Source organism: Rhinopithecus bieti, unplaced genomic scaffold (assembly GCF_001698545.2).
Source record: "Rhinopithecus bieti isolate Rb0 unplaced genomic scaffold, ASM169854v2 scaffold_72467, whole genome shotgun sequence".
NCBI lineage: Eukaryota > Metazoa > Chordata > Mammalia > Primates > Cercopithecidae > Rhinopithecus > Rhinopithecus bieti.
The window spans coordinates 21,801-31,354 of NW_016826821.1; the positions used below are offsets into that span (position 1 = coordinate 21,801).

General features: G+C 44.9%; 1 protein-coding gene across 1 annotated transcript in view; it reads left to right on the forward strand.

The window, feature by feature from the left end:
• Nucleotides 1-3,723: 3,723 nt before the first annotated feature.
• Nucleotides 3,724-9,554, forward strand: part of HERC1 (HECT and RLD domain containing E3 ubiquitin protein ligase family member 1) — a 239,046-nt gene continuing 233,215 nt past the window's right edge. Inside the window, 1 exon segment of the mRNA XM_017863682.1 lies at nt 3,724-3,838. The gene's annotated coding sequence lies outside the window, so the exon portion shown is untranslated.

The window sequence follows — 9,554 nt, forward strand, 5'->3', positions numbered from 1 at the left end:
CACCAAGCCTGGCCCATTACGTATGTTTTCTAAACCTCTTCCAAAAAAGCTTTCAGCTCGTTTTGCACTTCTTCTGGTTTGCTTGCTCCCTCCCACTGTACCTTTATCACTTGCACTCTCCTCTTGTGATATTATAATGATCTATTTTCTTCCCTCTCTCCTCCCATTAGACCATAAGCTCCTTGAGGGCAGGTATTTAAGCTTGTTCAATAGCATATTTAGTGCCTTGCACAATGCCTGACTTATGATAGGCATTCCACAAAGATCTGTTAAATGAATGAATCAATGAATAATCATACCTCACAGTTAAACAGTGCTACAAATATGGTTATAAGGTACTTCCCTATGTTATTTGACTCCCATGATACTCTCTGGCAGGCAGTGGGTTTTATTATCACCGCTGTTTACAGATGTGAGACTAGGCTCAGAAAGACTGTGTGTGTAATGAGAGGGCAACTAGGCTGCAATTTCTGGAGCTACCAGAACTCATGTCCATGGATTCCTGCTCTGGAGTTCTTTTCTGTTTTCAGAGTGATTTGTTTCCTGAGCCAAGTGCCAAGGGCAACACAAACTTACTCCCAGTGTCCGTTTACCCCTGCTGCTCTGCCTCCACACTTCACTGCTCTGCTGGATTTCTTCACTTCCAACTAAGCCCTTTAGGAGCTGCACATTTCCCATATGCAGATGAAAGATGAAAACTATGTATTCTACGTTGATTCTCCAGTTCCTTTGCCTGGGACCTCCCAGCTGTGGTGTGGCACTGTGAAATATGAGGCATGAAGTGGGGGTGACATGTGTGAGGGGAGGAAGATGTGGCTGACTGGTATGGCCAAAGTGTGCTGCTCAGAAGGCTATCAGACCAAGGGCTTGTGATGCTGAGGACTTGGCTGTGGCTCTGAATCCCTCTATCCAACATTTTTCTTTAGGGAAATCTGAATAAAATGAACTGGTGGAGTTGGGAGAATAATGCTGACAACAAGGTTCTAGGATATGCTGATTTGAGTATGAAACAGTGTTTTGGCACAGTGTGGTGGCTCATGCCTGTAATCCCAGCACTTTGGGAGGCTGAGGCAGGCAGATCATTTGAGGTCAGGAGTTCAAGAGCAGCCTGGGCAACATGGTGAAACACTGTCTCTACTAAAAATACAAAAAAATTAGCCGGGCGTGGTGGAGCACACCTGTAATCCCAGCTACTTGGAAGACTGAGGCAGGAGGATCGCTTGAACCCGGGAGACAGAGGTTGCAGTGAGCCAAGATCATGCCACTGCACTCCATCCTGAGCAGCAGAGTGAGACTCCGCCTCAAAAAGCAAAAAGAAAGAAACAGTGTTTTGGGAAAAAGTGGTGTGGTCAAGGTGATGGTGGCTAGTAGTTAGGGCTCACTTGCTGACACTAACAGTATTTGCTAATTGTATGCAACTGAACACAATTGTATTCAATTCTCTTTTACACACAGCTCTGAGGGTGGAAGCTAAGGAGAGGGTAAAACAGGGAGTCTCTTGATTGGTCTTATAAAGTGAGCAGTCCTTTTCTTGAAATAGAATGGGCAAAACCAGGCCAGGCACGGTGGCTCACGCCTGTAATCCCAGCACTTTGGGAGGCCGAGGCGGGAGGGTCACGAGCTCAGGAGTTCGAGACCAGCCTGGCCAACATGGTGAAACCCCGCCTCTACTAAAAATGCAAAAATTAGCCGGGCATGGTGACACACGACTGTAATCCCAGCTACTTGGGAGGCTGAGGCAGGAGAATCGCTTAAATCTGCGAGGCGGAGGTTGCAGTGAGCCAAGATGTGCCACTGCACTCCAGCTTGGCCAACAAGAGCAAAACTCCGTCAAAAAAAAAAAAAAAAAAAGAATGGGCAAAACCAGTAGAGTTTTACAAATTCAAGAAAAACAGAATGTCATGATATTTGTGAGTGGCATAGATGAGTACATTAATGAGTTAAAAGGAGGACAAGGAGTGCAGTGGCGCGATCTCGGCTCACTGCAAGCTCCGCCTCCAGGTTCACGCCATTCTCCTGCCTCAGCCTCCCAAGTACCTGGGACTACAGGCGCCCGCCGCCACGCTGGGCTAATTTTTTGCATTTTTAGTAGAGACGGGGTTTCACTGTGTTAGACAGGATGGTCTCGATCTCCTGACCTCGTGATCCGCCCGCCTCGGCCTCCCAAAGTGCTGGGATTACAGGCGTGAGCCACCGCGCCCGGCCAGCTTGTTGCTTTTGAGTGAGCTTCACACACAATACCCAGATTATAAAGCACTAGCAACAATGACATCACTCCTCATGTAGCTACTCCCTTACATCGTTTACCAGAAATAGATGCACATTTTATACATAGAAACTTAAAAGCTACACACGTAAGACCCACCATTTAATGAGTACTTAATATGTGCCGTATGTGAGCTTTACATATATTTTACTTCTCAGAGGAAGTTTGTTATAATAAGAACTGGTATAATAAATTGACGCATAAGGAACTGAGGTTCAGAGAGGTCAAGCAACTTGCCCAAGGTCACACACCTGGGATAAGTTGGATTCCAGAATTCCCACCAGTGTCTGACAGTGAAGCACATGGCTCCTAACTCTTGGACTAAACTGCCTCATGTGACACACAAACATGTATCTAATTTAACAATGGGCAAGTACTCCCTCGTCTGTCTATACCGTAATTTCTTACATTAGTGACACATTCATGGCTCGTATGTTTGTGTGATTCTTCTACGCCTCTAATTAGATGGCAAACTTCTGGAAGGCACAGGCCAACTCTATTTTTTGTCCCCATGTCATCGGTCAGTTACACATAATTGGTGCTCGTTAGAATATTTGGAAGGAAAGACACCATGAAGGTGGCTGGAAAGGCGGAAGTCCAGGAGCAAAACCAGGTAGAAAGAGGAAGATGGAGATGGGGTATTCACTCAACAATTTAATGTCCAGTTGGACCTACATTAGGCACTGGGGATACGGTGAGGACTCAGCCAGTCCGTGTCCTTCCCCTCATGGGGTTTCACTGTGGAGGTCGAGGTCATGATCAAGGATGTAAGTCACCCAAAGGACACTTTACTCAGTGTTCCCAAGAAGAAAAGAAAACCTAGGAGCCAGGTCCTGGCATCTGCAGGGTTCTCGCAGTCCCATAAGGCGCAAAGACATGAACAAAGTGGAAGAGTAGGTCAAGTGAAACGCTTTTATGTGACTGAACCTGGCCGGCCCTCCGCTGCGATGGGAGATAAAGAGCGTGGGGCCGGGGTGCGCGGCGGAGATAAAGGGGTGTGGCCCTGGCCCTGCCGCCGGCCGTACCACGTGTTCCCGAGCCGCGCCCGGCGGGGGAGTCTTCCCCGCCCACCACGAGGAAAACGGGGCGCACCGCATGGCCCCCGCCACTCCTCACCACCCTTTGTGAAACGCCCCCAATTGTGCTTCATCTGCGGAGTCAGGTCCCCGCAGGCAGTCGGGGCTGCCCGGATTCCGCGAGGGCTGAAAGGTGAGGGCCGCGCGGTGGCAAAGTGCCCCCAGCACCTAGCTTGGCTCCCCTAGCGCCCAAATCCCCTTCCCTCTTCGCTCAACACCCAGCTCCACCTGAGCAGCGTTCCTCTCCGCTCCCCTTTCACCTCCCGCGCTGGGCCTGCTGGGCGGGGCGAGGGCTCCCGGCTGCGCGAGAGTTCCGCTCAAATCTCGCGAGACTCGCCTGCTGCCGCTGCTGCTGCCGCCTCTTACGTCTTTCCCTTTGACAAGTCGCTGCTGCTGCAGCAGCAAAAATAAAGGACGCGACCGCCGCAGCTTCTGCCGAGCCGGGCTCGAGTCGCCGGAGCCGCGCCCCACCCCGCCAGCTCCAGAGCCGCATACGGTAACGCATCATCTTCTGTCCTCCTGGTCCTGTGTATGTGTGTGTACTTTGCCGGCCGCGCAGGGCCGGCCGGGGCCGTTTCGGGACTGCCGCCGAGCGGTGCTGCTGGGGTCCCGGGTAGACGGTAGGCGAGCTGCGGGAGCCCTCTCGGCGCGGCGCGGCCCTCCCGGGTCACCGGCTCTAGAGGCCTCCTGCCGCTCGGGCGTCTCCGAGCAGCGTAGAAGCCGAAGCGCCGGCGGAGAGGGCCGAGGGACCCGCCCCTCCAGAAGCTTACAGTGTCTTTGCTTTGGCCCCACGGTGGTCGCGTCTCTTTCTGCCTCATTCCTTTATCCGCTGACCAGCTCCCCTGCTTCGGCTGGGGCTCGGTCCGAGGGCGGCGGCCGACTCCCTCTCAGGGTCCGGGGAGAGCCGCGACCCCGGTGTCCCCAGGCGCCGGCCGCCTTTAGCGGGGTGGAGGCCGGGACGACGTGTCTTCCTCCTCTCCTCTGCCTTTGGGTGGGGGCAGCTCATCATCTGCTAAACCTTTCTCCAAATCTCCCGCCCCGATAAAACAACAAATTATAAAGCCTTTGCAACCGGGAGGCGAGGCGAGGCGGGGCGCATTGTTTAGTCTTCAGCGTGAGATGAGGATGATGATGGTGATGACAGGAGCTACCTCGGGGAACATGGTGAAGTCTGTTCTGTGATGGGAGGCAGGTTACTGGGAGACACGAGGAAAACAGGGGCTTGTACCACCTTTCCCAGGAGGTTATGTAAAAGACATGTTATCTTAGAGAGCTGTGAAACACAGGGACAGATTTGTTTTAGTTTAAGAAATGTCTATAATACTTAGAATATAGAGATAATCAAATGATAGGAATAACAAATCTGAACAAACTAACCCATGTTTGTAATTACATCTCCAGAGGTGGCATTTCATGGTTAACATTTTGGTGTATTTCCTAACAGACCCTTTTTTTTTTTTTTTTTTAAATCCTTGCTTGGGACTTCCTCATTCTATATATGTTCCAAAAATGATTTGTTTTATTTGAATCAGTTATCTGGACTGCTTGATTAAAACTGGCTACTTGTTCATTATCACTGGCTGAACTCTGCCATCACTATCTTTTTCACTGGGCCCTTTTCCAAAATGATTGTTAGCTAAGTGGTTTGAAAAACCAAACGTTGAAACATTGTTTATTTGGATCTAGTACATATGTATGTATTATATTTTTACAATTCTGCTAGTGGTGGTTGCTCAAAATGGGGCAGTATTTGTAGAAGGCGAAGAAACTATGATTATTCATAGTGGGAAGAAATCTATTTACCTCAAGGTTTTATGAAATTGATTTCTACTGGATATTTTTAGACCAAAATTGTTCTGTGACATTGTTTGTTTCATAGTGCCTGTTGTGATTAATGTGGGATGAGTATGTCCCTTTAATATATGTGTTTCCAAAGCCTGTGTTTATACAAGCAAAACTGAGTGTCCTAGGTGCCTGTCTTATGCATTAATGTACATATACATATATATACACATACACAGACACATATACATATGTATTATGCACCTATACACATTTATATATCTTGGAAGTGATTTAAGATGTATTGCTATATTATTTGAGAAAAGATAGCATTAGGTAGGGCAAAGAACAGTCATAATATTTCCCCCAAATCACATGACAAGATTGTACGGCAGAATGAGATATCTAGGGAGGTTGGAAATCTGGAGCCTTTTAAAAATAGGATAGTCATCTCCGGTTGTTGTTATTGGAATGGATTAAATGGCCTATTAAGGCCTCTTGTAATTCTAAACTTTTATGAATTTTGCTTTCCCGAAGGTTCTTATCATTTTGCTTCTTAAATTTCCAGTCATGCTGTTTACATGTGACACATCCATTCATTTGCTGGTCATGTATTCCATTTCCAGTGCAGGCACCCTGATGGTGCATGGAAGAGAAAGCAAATGTAAATGCGTCACTTAATCTGCTTATTAATGTAAACATCTCTTGAAAATCTCACTTAATTTAAAGGAATTTTGGAGGATGTGTTGTTGATTGGACTGGATTGGTTAGTAGAGGGTGCAAATAATAAATAGTAATACAATTCCAATGTCCCAAGCATTTTCCCCCCAAAAAGTCATACTAAATACTCACTAATATTTGAAATAGAAAAAGAAAAAAGGGCTGGATGTATTGAAGGAGCTGATCTTTTAAAATTCAGATTTTCAGATTTTAAAATGATGATAATGATGACATTGTGGCTTGGAGAGTGAGACGTTTGTGTTAGGATAAAAACAAACTTGTGAAACAAAACTTGAATGTTATAGTTGGATAACTGTATAATAACAATATACTATAATCTGTTGAAGGTGTTTTTTAAAACTGTAAGTAGAACTTTTGGCCAGGCAAAGTAGCTCACGCCTGTAATCCCAGCACTTGGGGAGGCCATGGTGGGAGGATGGCTTGAGCCCAGGAGATCAAGATCAGTCTGGACAACCCGGTGAAACCCTGTCTCTATGGTAAATACAAAAATTTGCTGGGCATGGTGGTGCATACCTGCAGTTCCCGCTATTAGGGAGGCTGAGATGGGAAGATCAATTGAGCCTGGGAGGTTGAGGCTGCTGTGAGCTGTGATTGCACCACAGTACTCCAGCCTGGGAGACAGAGTGAGACTCTATCTCAAAAAAAAAAAAAAAACCAACCAAACAAGCAAACAAACAAAAAAACCAACAACAAAACTCTACACAACTTCAGCTTAACATACGCATAAAATACATTGTTATGAGCACATATTGCAGATTATCATGATGTTGAAAACATAAAAAGTTGGTCAAATCATTTACAAAGAAATTTGCAAAGCCAGTAAAGTCACATCTGTTAGCATTTTCTTTAACTACAAAAAGTGAAAAAGAGCATAAAGTAGTTATTTACTTACTAGATGCCAGATCCGATTTTATGTTAGTTTATTCTTTTTTTTTTTTTTGTTTGAGACGGAGTCTTGCTCTGTCGCTCGTGCTGCAGTGCAGTGGCCGGATCTCAGCTCACTGCAAGCTCCGTCTCCCGGGTTTACGCCATTCTCCTGCCTCAGGCTCCGGAGTAGCTGGGACTACAGGCGCCCACCACCTCAACCGGCTAGTTTTTTGTATTTTTAGTAGAGACGGGGTTTCACAGTATTAGCCAGGATGGTCTCGATCTCCTGACCTCGTGATCCGCCCGTCTCGGCCTCCCAAAGTGCTGGGATTACAGGCTTGAGCCACCGCGCCCGGCCGATTTTAGTTTGTTCTGATGTCTCCTACTGGGCTCTCTAAATTAATGGGACTTAAATTTCAGATGAGATCCTTGAGCAAGAAGATGTGACAGTTGTGTCAGATGACTGGTTGATGGATTTTATTTATTTTTAATGGTTCATTTAGAAATAATGTTAGACTTACAGAAAAGTTGCAGAGATAGTACAGAGTTCTTACATTCTCTTCACCAAGCACCCCCTAATGTTAACAACTTACATGTAACCATAGTACAATGATCAAAACCAGGAAGTTGGCATTGGTGTAATTCTATTAACTAGACTGTAGATTTTACTTAATTTCACTGGTTTTTCCCATTAATGCCTTTTGTTGTTGTTGTTCTAGGATCTAATCTAGGTTCCCACGTTGCATTCAGTTGTTGTGTCTTCATCTTCTCCAGTCTCTGACAGTTCCTCGGTTTTTGTTTTTCACGACCTTCACATTTTTGATGAGTACTGTTATTTTGTAGAACTTCTTTCATTTTGGGTTTGTCTGATGTTTTTTCTCATGATTTGATTGAGGTTAAGCGTGTTTTGTAAGAAAACTACAGAAGTGATGTTGTGTCCTCCTCAGTGCATCGTGTTAGGGGTACATGGTGTTGACATGTATTTTTGCTAGTGATATTTTAACTTTGAACCCTTAGCGGTATTCTTCATGGTAAAGTTACTGTTCTTCCCTTTATTGTTCATACATATCTTGGGGGAGATACTTTGAGACTGTGGATATACAGTTTCTCCTCAAACTTTCTCCCATTGATTTTTAACATCCATTGGTAGATCTTGTCAGCAACAGTTATTACTGTGGTGTTTGGCTAATTATGATTTTGTATTTCCCTCATTCCTTCTGCATTTATTAATTGGAATTCTTCTGTAAGGGAGAGATGTCCCCTTTCCCTCACTTATTTATTCAATTATTTGTTTATATTAGTGTCTTCTTATGGATCTCTATTTTCTATGGGTTATAATCCAGTACTATCATTATTTATTTTGTTGTTCGAATTGTTCCAGCTTTGGCCACTGGAAGCTCTTTCAGGTTGGCCTCTACCCTTTTTCAAGCACTTCCTTATATTCTGGGGCCACAGGCTGTTCTTTTTATTTTTCCTTGCACCAGTCCTGGAGTCAACTACTTCTCCAAGGAGTTCTGGTTCCTTTTATTGGGGAGTAGTATTTAAAATCAAAATCTGTATACTCATTATGTTTAGTGGAGTTTTATTGCTCTTAGGACTTCAATTGACAGAACTAGGAAATATATCAGTATATTATATATATTTTTATATATATATAATATGTGCATACATATATTTTATGTATATATGTATAAACATATATGTGCGCGCACACACACACATAATGATATTTCTTTCTTTTTGAGACAGGGCCTCGCTCTGTCACCCAGGCTGGAGTGCCGTGGCGTGATCATAGCTTACTGCAGCCTTGAACTCCTGGGCTTACGCCGTCCTTCCACCTCAGTCTCCCAAGTAGTTGGGACTACAGACATGCCCCCACCATGCCCCGCTGATTATTTTAAAAAAATTTTTAGTGGAGACGAGGTCCTGTTATTTTGCCTATGCTGGCCTTGAGCTCCTGACTTCAAGTGATCCTCCCGCCTTGGCCTCTCAGAGTGTTGGGATTCCATGAGTGAGCCACAGTACCCTGCCTTTATTTCTATATATGTTTAAAACCGTGGGTTCATATTGACACCTATTCTAATCCAATACCACAAAGTTCATCCTAACCTTCTCCCGTTCCTTATTTGTAACTTCCGTCTCTGTCACAAAACTGGCTTTCATGATCTAGAGTAGACTCACTAATTTGTTGACTTCTAGAATACACATGAAGTGGTTACAGATTGCTAACCTGTACCCTAGTGAAAAACGTATTTACTAATTAGAGTATTTGTATGTAGTTATTTTTGTCTTTAGCCTTATAGTGTCTAGTCAAAATAGTTTTCCAAAGGTACTTAGATTAGTTATTTTCTTTCCCATTCCCTTTAGTTTAGTTAATCTTATTCATCCCTAATGCATTAGGTTCATTTGTTATTGTTACTATTCCATTTTGGGTTCCCTCCAACCCTAGATGATTTTAATTATTAATACTTTTTGGCATATGAAACATTACGGTTACTAAATACTGCTACTACTAAACACTACTATATAAAAAGGTGTGGTGGGCTGGGTGCAGTGACTCATGCCTGTAATCCCAGCACTTTGGGAGGCGGGCGGATCACCTGAGGTTGGTAGTTCGAGACCAGCTTGGCCAACATGGAGAAACCCCATCTCTACTAAAAATACAAAATTAGCCGGGCTTGGTAGCGCTTGCCTGTAATCCCAGCTACCCGAGAGGCTGAGGCAGGAGAATCGCTTGAACCTGGGAGGCAGAGGTTGCGGTGAGCCAAAATCTCGCCATTGCACTCCAGTCTGGGCAACAAGGGCGAAACTTTGTCTCAAAA